Here is a 12,548-nt window from a genome sequence, read left to right as displayed (position 1 = left end):
GAAGTGATCTGCCTGGGGAGGTGGTGGAGTCACCATCCCTTGATGCATTTAAAAAAAAGACTGGATGTGGCACTCGGTGCCATAGTTTAGTTGAGGTGTTAGGGCATGGGTTGGACTCGATGATATTGAAGGTCTCTTCCAACCTAGCGATTCTGTGATTCTATGATCTTCCCCCTCGTTCCATTTATTTTGCCTCAATTGGGGTCTCACTTACGAGAGTGGGTCCTTATATGCTGGTTCCTCTCGGCAGTAGAAGTTGCCATTATTTTAGCTTTTGCCTTTGCTTTCTCTTCACTTCTTTGGACATATATTTTTTGTGATTCCTTTAACAGGGTATTTGATCTCTTATCTTGTCATTCATCTAATTTTTCTAGCTTTTTTCTTATATCTGGCCAGGCATGAGTGACAAAAGTTACCTTTAAAGCTTTTCTAGCTACTATATCAGAGTGTATATCTGAATATTGTCTCATATTTTTTCTTAATCTCTCCAGCCACTCAGTTGGGGTCTCTTCTTTTTTTTTGTTGTTCAGTAAATGCCTTATGGGCATTCTGAGTTCATGGAGCAGCTTCTCTAATTCCCCTGACTATTAATGTTCTATAATCTTTCATGTTTTGCCTTTCCCTGGGGTTATTGTGATCCTAATTAGGGCATTGCAAGGGTATTTTCTGATCCTCAGGGAGTCTGTGTGTATGTTCTTTCTCATATTTGCATACTGTCCTGGTTTATGGCAAATTTGGGAGAAAACCTCCAAAAGGGCCCCCCCAGAAAGCAAACCCACATGGCCACTCCCTCCAGCCGTTTCAGGAAGAATTTCCTCAGAGAGAAGTGGAATAAAAACTGTTTATTTAATGGGCCAAGCACTCCCCAGCACAAGAAATGAACAATACCAGATGACAAAACTCATTCACTGCTCTGAAGAGATGACAAATTCCAAAAGTCTCTCCTGGGGGTGGTCACTCTGTTATCAGTCCCTCCAGCACTGGGAAAGGCTGCTGCCCAGAGTAGACCCCAGTAGGCCACAAAGTGGGAGCTCTTGGTGTTTCCCCGGGTCCCAGTCCGGAGCAGGTTTGAACGGTTCCAAGAAAAGGGAAAGAAAAGCAATCCAGGGAAACCTTCTCTGCCTCAGCTAGCTAAACTAACTAAAAAGCAAAGGAGTGCTCTGTTCTGCCCCGTCCGTGCCCAGACAACAACAATGGAGTTCTGTGTTCCAGCAGACTGTGGGGGAGAGTGCAGCTGATAACGAAACTCCGTGCTTCTTCTTCTCCCCACCTTCACTGTCAGAGCCAGTCTTGAAAGCACAGAATATAACATCCAGCATAAACAGAACACCCGATTGGGGATACAAGCATCATAACATCACCCTAGGACACATACCTGCTGCTAGGATCATTTGTTTTTCTTCGGGTGTAAACAAAAGGTTTATTATAGATTGCATTTCATCTTAGGTATAAACATTGGGTCCCAAAAATTGGTCTACTTGTTCTGATAGTTTAAGAGGGTCTTCTAGCAGACCTTTTAATTATTTTTTAAATGTTCTCACTTTGGAGTAATTAAGTGGGGCAGTTACAAACCCGATTCCCTTGTGTGCTTCTCCCAGTGGTACTTCCTGAAGGGGATATTGTCCCACTGCTTGGTTCTCATTTTTCGATTCATTTCGTTGGACCACTCTTCCCCTGGTATTTTGATTAGGTCCGTCAGGGAGTAAAGGGGGTACAATAGGTACTGGCGGATATGGAGGGGACAGAAGATTTAAGAGATCCTAGTCTTTCCTTTGCTTTTAAAGAAGCCTCCCCCTTCCAATAGGCTGCATAATCACTTTCTTCTAGGCTAAATAGTTCCTTAGTATTCACATGAATATTTAAAGCTTGGCATATCTACCCCTAAAAGGACCTGTACTTTCGCTAATATAAATGATTAAATCTTATTTTCATTTTAGTTTATTCTATCATACAATAAGGTATAATTTTAATTTTATTCTTCATGTTAGGTTATGTTCACCCTGTGCCAATTTTACCTTTAGGGGGCTATCTGGAGGTATATCTATTGATGTTTTCCTGCTTCCCTTTCCCCCAGGGGATTTCTCCTTGCTTGCTTGGTGTCCTATTTTCCCAGCTTGATTTCTGTTAGACTACAGAAATTAAAAAATAAATTAATTCCTGATTTCTGGTCTTTAAATTCTAATTTAATCTTTTAATCTTAATCTACTGGGCCACAGGTGTGAACTCCCAGTGTTTTTTCTGGGTTTTCAGTCCAGAGCAGGTTTGAACAGTTCCAAGAAAAATAAAAACCACAGTCTGGGGAACTTCTCTGCATCAGCTAGCAAAAAACTAACTAAAAGCAAAGGAGAGCTGTTGCAGCCTGAATTGATGCTTGTAAAGTCCAGGGTAAGGAAGCAAAAAGGGCCTTTGCATGGTATCCACAGATGTTTTATTCAGCTGCCCGGTAAGATGTTCAGGTCCCAGGCACACACAAATGGAGGGTCCAGGTTTTCCCTCTCCCGAGGGACCCCAGGGGTGAACCTGGTCTCGGGGCAGTACAAAGATAAGGGCCAGTCAGGGAATAGGGAGGGCCATAGGAACAGGGACATAGGAACAGGGGAAGGAGCCAATGGAGTCTTAACAGCTTTTTGAGGGAAGCTTCTTGTGTCTCCCCAACCCAGGGAATGTCCCCCAGGGTCCCCACAGAGAGCTCTTACCCCATATATGTGTTGCAGACAACACAGTCTGTGAGAAGGAAAGCTCTTATCTCTAATGTTTTTTAATACAACTGCCTCAGACATTCTACCGCTTCTCCTCCCCTTCACTCTCAGATCTAGTTTTAAAGGTGCAAAACTTATTTCTGGGCTAAACATATGAATGGGGATACAATTCAGCATCATAAAGTCACCCCAGGACATTCCACCCCTGTCGTGGTTTGAGAGGAAGTAAGTTTTCTGGGATATCAAGTGGTCAGGCCAATAGGTGTTCAGATTTGAATATTGGCACCTGGTGTGGCCATTTGGGACATTGGATACGCCTCTGAGAACACAGGGATAAAAAGCAGAGCACTCCCCGGGGAAGCCCTCTTGGGTTCCGGCGGGGAAAGAGTTTGGATCTCTCCCCTGTCCAGCTGCTGCTGCTGGGCGGGGGAGGGGAAGCCATGCGGCCGGGTGAGGTAGGCTGGGCCTTGGACAGAGATGGGAGGTGAAGAGGCCCCAAGGATGGAAGGGTGGGAGAAGCACCAGGAGGCATCGGGCAGCCCCCCCCAGGAGAGTAAGAGAGTACAGCCTGTGCCTGGACTGTGCTACCTTGAAACTTGATAACATGTGCCGGCAGCACAGCCGAGAAGGAGAAGAAAGGGGGAGGGGGGTGCAGTGAGAAGGTGTCTGGCCGCTTGTGGGAGCTTTTAACCCTTTTTTTGGACAATGAAAACTTTGAAGAACATTAACCTTTCCTAGAAGAGAGATAGAGATGAAATGGAAGAAGGAAATGTGCAAGTGTGAAGGTCTGGGCAAGTGAAAGATGCAGAAGAGTAAAGAAGAATCTTAGGTGGGAAGAGATGATGGAGTGGCTTTAGCTGGACTCTTCTTGTTATAGCCATGGACAGAACCATGTTCCTTGTGACACAGAGACTGCATCCAGGGGGAGGCAATGACTCAGAGCCAAGAGGGTTCAGTGTTGAGACCCCTCGGCCCAAGGGGGTGAAATTTGGGGGGGACAGGTGTCCCAAAGGTGAGACTGTGCTCTTTTTGGAACAGGACAAAGCATCCTTAAAAGGACAACTCTAGAAGCACCTCTGGTCCATGTGCAGTGGTGAGAGCACTGGACATGGAAGGAAGAGGTCACGATGGCAGATGTTCTCCGGGCGGTGCCACGAGTGACATGGAAACACACGAGGTTTCAACGGTGTTTCCTGGGGAAGCCTATGGCACAAGAAAGACTCCTCTCCTCTTGATGAACTGAGAATTGATTATCTAAAGAGTGGTGATGGACTGAGAGTTGGTGATTTGGGGGAAAGATGTATTGGAAATTTGGTGGGGGGAGGAGGAAATGGTGTTGGAAGGTTTTCATTTTCCCTGTGTGTTTCTTTCTACTTAGACTTGTAGTTTAGTTAATAAAGTTTTCTTTATTTCTAAGTGGGGGCCTGCTTTGCTTATTCCTGGTCACATCTCACAACAGAAACCAGGGTGAATGTATTTTCATGGGGGCACTGGCATTGCGCCAGCGTCAAACCATGACACACACAAAGGCCTCCACCCAGAGAGACATTATGAATTCATGCAACATGGCTACTGACTTCTTTATCCCAATACAGAGTAAGTACAAGCAAAATGCAATCAGTACAGGTTTTTTTCCGCTTTGTTGAGCCACATGCTGGGAGCCAAAAAATGTATTTGTCCTGGTTTAGGGCAAATTTGGGAGGAAACCTCCAAATGGGTTCCCTCTAGAAAGCAAATTCAAGCGGCCCCTCCCCCAACTGGTTCAGGAAAATATTTCCTTGGAGAAAAGTGCAAAAAACTGTTTATTTAACAAGCAAAATATTCACAAGCATTTAAAAAATGAACAATATTAAACAATAAAACCTCTTGCTGTTCTGAAGGGATGGCAAATTCAGAAAGTCATTTTCGTGGGGTATAGGTCATCTTGCTCAGTCTCTTATCAGTTCTTCTTGCGCTGCAAAATGCAGTGTTCTGGGCCATGGTAGGCCATAGGTGTGAGCTCCCAATGCTTTTTCTGGGTTTTCAGTCCAGAGCAGGTTTGAACAGTTCCAAGAAAAATAAAAACCACAGTCCAGCAAACTTCTCTGCATCAGCTAGCAAAAAAAAAAAAAAAAAAAAAAAAAAATTAAACTAACTGAAAGCAAAGGAGAGTTCTCTCCGGCATGTTTGTACTGCAGACAACATAGTCTGTGAGAAGGAAAGCTCTTATCTCTAATGGTTTTGAATAAAACGGCCTCAGACATTCTACCGCTTCTCCTTCTCCCCCTCTTCACTCTCAGGTCTAGTTTTAAAGGTGCAAAACTTATTTCTGGGCTAAACAGATGAATGGGGATACAATTCAACATCATAAAGTCACCCCAGGACAAGTTAGAACATAATAAAACACAACAGCTCTATTAAAATCAATGAGATTGATCTAAATGCTGCAGGCCACAAAATCTTTTGACGCATGCTTTGGTCAGGGTCAAGACAAGACCACAACAAAAGCAGAGGGATGAGGATGCTGACAGTCTGGTAAAATAGTCAGATAAACTTTCCCAGGCATTGGTCTGTGAAGTTTTGAGAAAGTTCAGAGAAAGAATTAAAACAATCCTTAATCTTTGTAGCTGGTGTTTTGAAAGCATTGTTTACTTGTAAAGATGATTACGACAAGGGTGTGGTTCCTAATTAGCCAATGGTATGAGGAGTGTTGATTAAGGACCAGTCAGGTCCATCTTTGTCGGAATTGTCTATAAAAGAATGTAAGTCTAATAAACTTCGCATTATCCCTTCTGAGAACCTAGGCGTCTGTGTCGCTTCATTCATCGGTCCTTAATACAAGAGCGACATCTGGTGGACCCCGCCGTTCTGTGCAGCCGAGACTGACGAACAGGAGTCCGGTTATCTCCGACGTCATTGCAGCCGAGACTGAAGATTCGGAATTGCCCTCCGTCCTCCGAAACGATAGGTACGGTGATTTTCCCCGCTCCCTCCCAGAGGGGGCTGGTCTTTTGTTACCACGGGTAGTGGAACCAGCCTAGACGCTACTTAGGACGGGTCCCCAGCACGCGAGTTTATGTTCCTGATCAAACCACTGCTTAGACAGGCTGCTGGGAAGAGGTTCCCTTCAAGATGGGGTATCAAACCTCTACAGACTAATAAATTATCCTTTTTGTGTGGAAGGACGCATTACCGCTCATGAGAATTGCTGTATCAGAACAGTACTGGATCCCGGGGGAGGCCGATACGGATATGGGGGAGTCAGAGGGCAAGGACGATCCTTCTATGGACACTGACATGCCGGAGGGCGGCGGGGCTGAAGGGGCTCCCTCAGCTTCGCCCCGACGCCTGAGAGACACCAACATTGCTCGTAAAATCTCTCCCTCGCCGTGAGATTGCGTTCTCCTGAGGTGTCCCTCTCCCCATGAGAGCCCCAGCCGGAAATCGCCGAGCGTTCTCCTCCGTTCGCCCCCCCTGCTCCTTCTCTCTGCGTCTCAAGTGGCTGCGGCGGAGCCTTTGTGGTAGACACCTTCGTTGCCCCGCCCAGCCTCTCCTCTCTCTGCGTCTCCAGTGGCGACAGGGGAGCCTTTGCGGCAGACAGCTTCGTTCCCCTCTTCGGCCCCTCCTTCCTCTGCATCGCAGGAGGCACCCACCGCAGACAGGTGACGCGGCCGGAGCCGCTGTCCCTTCAACCCCTCCGTTCCCATTTGAGGGGTCAGCGCAAGCGGCTGCACCACCTCCTCCCCCCGCCGCATGAAGAACTGCGGGAGCCGTGCCTTCTGCCGTTTCGTCGCCGCCATCCGCAGTGCTCGCCATGGCTATCCCCCTTCGCCTCGGCGTTTCCAGCTGGCCCGCCCTCCCCCGCCTCCTTCAGGCTGTCCCGTGTGCCGTTGCCGCGGGACGCGGACAGTGACACGGAAGAAGATAGACGTGTCCCGCAGCGGGGAGGTGGCCTGGCAGCTGAGCGCGAACACCGACGTGCTCCGAGATCGCCCCAGAACCACCTGTGGACTCTGCCGCCGTGTCAGGTGACCGTGCGACCAAAGCACCCGGGACGTTTTTGGGAATCTGTCAAATTGAGAGCTCTGGAAATGGGGAATTGGGACTTGCTATAGAAGATGAGGATGCCCGAGAATGGAATTATCAACACCATAGATGGGGCGGGGGTTGGGGGGGGGGGGAACACAGGGAAGAGTTGGGTGGTTGTTCCAGCTTCTTAGAAAAAATAATAATTACAAACTAACCAAAATATAAAATCTTTAATCTCACTAACAAAGAAAAACAAAAACAAATAACACATACTAAAGAAACTCCACCATACAATCAGCTACCAACTAAACACACTACACACTTTTCACTAACAATTTCTATCACATCATAAAAATAAACCGAAAAGAAGAATTCACCCTATAAATACCCATATCCTCAAAATTAAAACTAATAAAAGACACCAAAACAATCAACAAATAAATCAAACTAAAAAAATTAAAATATCAAAAATAAAAAATTAACAACACAAAAAATTATCCCTGACTAAATAAACTCAATACCTCAAATCATCAAAATAAAAATACTACCTATAAATAAACACAAAACCAAAAATAATTCTAACTATAAACAACATTTTACAAATTATCCATAACTATAAAACATATGCTATAATCAAACAAACCAAACAACTAAAACCCCTTTAATATAATAAACAATAATCTAAATATAAATATGAAAAAACCTAAAAAATTAATTGCATCACACTACCCCAAACACAACAAAATAAACACTATATACTCACAATAATAAAAACCACCTTTAAAAAGTTAAATTAAAAAATCTTTCAAGACTGTTCTTAATATGACATGAATGTTTGAAAAATGTTGTCTTGACCCCTTCAAATACTTGCTGCTGATATATTGATTATATACTGTGAATTCACTGATTTTTGTGATAAGAATTATTTATAAGGTATTGTTATAGTATTTACAGCCGGCTTGCATATGTTTTATTATCTCTTTGTGTGATCACCCAAAAGACATGTCTCTTCAGGATCCTGCCTTTTATTTTCTAACTGCTTATACATCTTCTTTATTCAGACTGCTAGTCTTGTGGCTTTCTTCAGTTGTTATTACACAAGTACTCCAGCAAATCAAAAATAATACCTAACAAAAACCAGCTAATTAATTAACAACCAAAACTCTACCAACAAAATAAACCCTACCCAATCTAAAACCCCTACATATAATAAACAAAAACAAAATCCCAATAATACATATCAAAAATTCATAAAAAACCCCAAAACCTCCCAATTTAAATAAATTCTACCCCAAATACAAGCCCATCCATAAAATTATCTTTATTCAGAAACCAAATTAGACATAATAAATTATACCAAAAAAATAAAACAACACCATATACCTCAAAAAAATCTAATTATTACGTAAAACCTATATATAAATATCACTCTTTACTAAATATTACTACCATTATCTATATATAACTAAAATATATATTAATTTTAATAATAAAGTGACAATATAACAACAACAATAACAAAAAAAAGAAAAAAAAAAAGAAAAATAAAAAAAGATGTGCAATTCATGGATTCTATTAAGACTCTGAATGATGCCCAGAAATTGCTGGGTACCACCAGTTGGTTACGTCCTTATTTGGAGCTAACCACAGCACAATTGTCCCTGTTGCTTAGCATTTTAAATGAGAACCCTGATCTGAATTCACCTTGGAAATTGACTCCTGAGGCACGACAAGCACTGTAGGAAGTCCAACAAGCTATTTCTGCTCATCAGGTTTATCGAGTAGATCCTTCCATTGATATCATGGTTTTCATTACTGATTCAGATTTTCATCCTACAGGTATCACTGGCCAATGGAGTGAAAAATGGTTCGATCCTTTGCACATTTTGGAATGGGTCTTCTTGCCCCATCAACCAAAAAAAGACAGCACCCACATTGTTTGAATTGATTGCTCATTTGATAATCAAATGCCATGTAATTAATGGCAGCTGATCCCGCAAAATTGTTCTTGCAATACAGCAGGAAGACTTTGAATGGAGCTTCATTAACAGTGTTCCTTTGCAAAGTGCACTGCAAAACTTTTCAGGGCAGATTGCCTATCATCTGCCATGTCATAAGTTATTGCAGTTGGCAAAATCAACCAATCTATCTTTGTGGCCAAAAAATAGTCAGATGCCGGTGAGAGGACCCACTGTCTTCACTGATGGCTCAGGAAAAACAGGGAAACCCATTGTTACTTGGAAGGATGAATCTGGGTGGCAAGTGCTGGACGGCCATGAGTCAGGCTTGGCCCAATTGGTTGAATTAAAGGTTGTTGTCATGGCATTTCAGAAATTTTCTCAGGTGCCTCTGAACTTGGTCACTGATTCTGCTTATGTCACAGACATAACCAAATGTTTGGATTGTTCACTTCTGAAAGAAGTCAATAACGCAGTTTTGTTTCAGTTACTGAAAACTTTGTGGTGTGCAATTCAGACCCGAGTTCATTCGTATTACATCTTGCACATTCGGAGTCACACCAATTTGCCAGGTTTCATAACAGAAGGTAATGCCAGGGCTGACAGGTTGGCTAACCCTGCATGGGTAGGGCCTCAGCCTGACAAGATTGCGCAAGCCAAGGTGTCACATGATTTTTCCATCAAAGTGCACGTACCCTGCAGAAACAATTTCACTTAATGCCAACTGAAGCTCTTGACATCATCAGTTCTTGCGCTGACTGTCATGGGCTTGCTGCACCTTTACCAGTGTGGGTGAACCCCAGAGGCCTAAAAGCCTTGCAGCTTTGGCAAACAGATGTCACTCATATTGCCGAATTTGGCCAACTTAAGTATGTGCACGTGTCTATTGACACTTTCTCCTCTGATATGTGGGCATCTGCTCATACTGGAGAAAAGGGTCGTGACGTGATTGCCCATTGGAGGATGGCTTTTTCAGTCTTGGGTATACCTTCTTCTGTGAAAACTGATAATGGCCCCGCCTACGTCTTGCAAAAGACACGGCATTTTTTGCCCTTATGGGGAGTCTCATAAACTTGGTATTCCACATGCTCCAACTGGTCAAGCCATTGTTGAACACGCTCATGGTACTTTAAAGCATGTTCTGGAAAAACAAAAAAGGGGAATGACTGCAGAAACCCTGCACAGACAATTGGAAAAAGCTCTATGTACAATTAATCATCTTACAGGGCTACAAAATTCAAACAATACTGTCATTCTAAATCACTTTTTCTCGTTGCAGTCTTCAGGTGAGATGCACCTGCCTCGAGCGAAAGTCCAGATATGGGACCTAACCATTAATAAGTGGGAGGGCCCATACGAACTTATCACTTGGGGTTGCAAGTATGCATGTGTTTCCACAGATACTGGGTTACGGTGAATACCTGCAAGGTGTGTTCACCCTGACTTGCGACACCAAAAAAAGAATGTGGCCAACAGGCAACCTTTGAACGATGATCAAGATGCTGATCCTCCATCAGATGATCCCTCTACGAGTAGGGAATAAGCATTCTTTTTCTTTGTTTCTGGAAAAGGGTTGTTGACAAGTTAGACTGCCCGATCCTTGAGCAGGCTAATGATGTGTGTTACTGTCTTAGAATTAGTAAGGATTTCTTATAAGAAGGAACAAGGCTAGATTGTAAAGATTTCAATGGTATGTGTTGGAGAGTCTCCCTGACCATTCTAAGTCAGCGTCAGATTGAGGTTCTGATTGATAACCAGCAAATTGCTAAAGGAACCTCTGGAACTGTGTTTGTTCTCCTTCCTGCAAGGGGCCCCACAGAGGATTACAAACGCTGCCTTCCACTTTAAACAAAAAGGGAGACGTGTGGATGCGACAAGTTGGTCAGAGAGCCAAACAGATAGCTTTCCCAGGCATCATTCTGGGAAAGCTGTGAGAATGCTATGAGAAAGAATTAAAGCAATTCTTACCTCGGTCTGTGCACCTGCTGTTTGTGAACACATGGAATGTGAGTACATGATGTTTATGGAAAGAGATGTACAAGAAGGTGCTGTTCCTAATCAACCTATGGTGTGAAAGGTGTTGTTTTAAGGACCAATCAGGTTCTGGGTGAATGATCCTGCTTATAAATATGGGGAATTTGTAATAAAGCTCACTTAATGCCTTCTGAAGAGACCTAGAGTCTATGTGTCGCTCATTCTGCCATCCCTAACTCAACGACAACATGGTAATGTCTTTGAAATGGGTCTTAATGTCTCTACCAACTTCAAGCTGCAGGTTTGTTACAGAACCCAGACAGTTTGACTCCTGAAACAGACAGATGGGTTTGCACAAGTGTGAGTTTCTGAACTTTGGGGGAAAGTGACCTTTTTTAAGGGGGGAATATGTTGTAGGTGGTTGGGGAAGGCTGTACCTTCGTAGTACCTCAGCCAATGGGGAAAGGAAGAGGACAACATGCGGCTGGGAGTTTAGGATAAAAGGAAGCTGTGCCCTCGGAAACCAAGAGAGAGAGAGAGAAAACCCCACAGGTGTGTGCCCCAGTGGACTCTCTCCCTTTATTCGAATAAAGTTGCAGGACTCCCCTATCTCCTTTTATGGGCACTGGCTTTTCATAGCATGATTTTCTGCACAACCGTATGGAAATTATAGGGGGAAATGCAGTTGCTACTCACTTGATGGAATGCAGTCAGCATGTCTGACTTCCCACACACAATCTAAGGAGGACTAAATAGATGGTGCAGGCAAGTTGAGAAATCGTGGCCAAGGTCTGTTGAAATCCTTGTAAGGGAGGGATCTTGGTGGTACTTTGTATTGGGTTTGCATGGCCAGGTTTTGGTAGCAGGGAAGGTTACAGGGGTGGCTTCTGTGAGAAGCTGCTAGAATCTTCCTTTGTGTCTGGCAGAGCCAATCCCTGACAGTTCCAAAGACAGACATGTTGCTGGCCAAGGCTGGGCCAATTAGAAATGGCAGCAATGCCTCCAGGACAACATATTTAAGAAGAGAGAAAGATAAAAAGTGATTGCACAGCTGTAATTGCAGCCAGAAAAGAGCAGGGTGAGAACACGTGAGAGGAAAAACTATGCAGACACCAAGGTCAGTGGAGAAGAAGGGGGAGGAAGTGCTCCAGGCACTGGAGCTGGGATTCCTCTGCAGCCTGTGGTGAAGACCGTGGTGAAACAGCTGTCCCACTGCAGCCCATGGAAATCCATGAGGATGCAGATCTACCTGCAGCCTGTGAAGGAGACCCATGCTGGAGCTGGTGGATGCCAGAAAGGAAGCTGTGACCCTGTGGGAGGTCAGTGGAGAGAGAAGTCCATGTTGGAGCAGCCTGTCTTTGAAGGTCTGCACCCCATAGAAGAGTGACCCATGCTGCAGCAGTCTGGGGAGGACTGTAACCTGTGGGATGGACTTGCAGGTCATAGAGATCTGTTGCTCATGAAATGGACTCACATTGGAGAAGTTCACAGAGAACTGTCTTCTGTGGGAGGGACCCCACAGTGCAGCAGGGAAACGACTCCTCTCCCTGAGCAGTAGAAGAAGCCATGGGTGATGAATTGACCATAGCTCCCATTCCTTGTCTCCTTGCACTGCTGAGGTAAGAGGTGGAGTTGGAAGGAGGGAGGGGTGGGGGGAAGGTGTTTCTAAGGGCTTATTTTACTTTTCATTATCCTGCTCTGATTTTGTTAGTAATAAATTCAATTAATATCTCTAATTAGGGCCTGTTTTGACCATGATGGCATTTGATGAATGATCTCTCCTGGTCCTTATCTAAACTCATGAACCCTTTGTTATATTTTCTCTCCCCTGTCCAGCTGTGGAGGGGAGTGAGAGAGCAGCTTTGGTGTGTGCCTGGCATTCAGCCATTTTCAACCAACTAATACTTTT

General features: G+C 44.1%; 1 long non-coding RNA gene across 1 annotated transcript; it reads left to right on the top strand.

Moving 5' to 3' along the window:
* Positions 1–5,602: 5,602 nt before the first annotated feature.
* On the top strand, positions 5,603–10,836 carry LOC136568566 (uncharacterized). The gene is made up of 2 exons (XR_010785255.1): positions 5,603–6,706; positions 8,547–10,836. It is a non-coding gene; the product is annotated as an uncharacterized lncRNA (long non-coding RNA).
* Positions 10,837–12,548: the final 1,712 nt, after the last annotated feature.

Source organism: Molothrus aeneus, chromosome W, assembly GCF_037042795.1.
Source record: "Molothrus aeneus isolate 106 chromosome W, BPBGC_Maene_1.0, whole genome shotgun sequence".
Taxonomy (NCBI): domain Eukaryota; kingdom Metazoa; phylum Chordata; class Aves; order Passeriformes; family Icteridae; genus Molothrus; species Molothrus aeneus.
The sequence above is the reverse complement of the archived record's forward strand: the minus strand, read 5'-3'. Positions and strand labels throughout refer to the sequence as shown.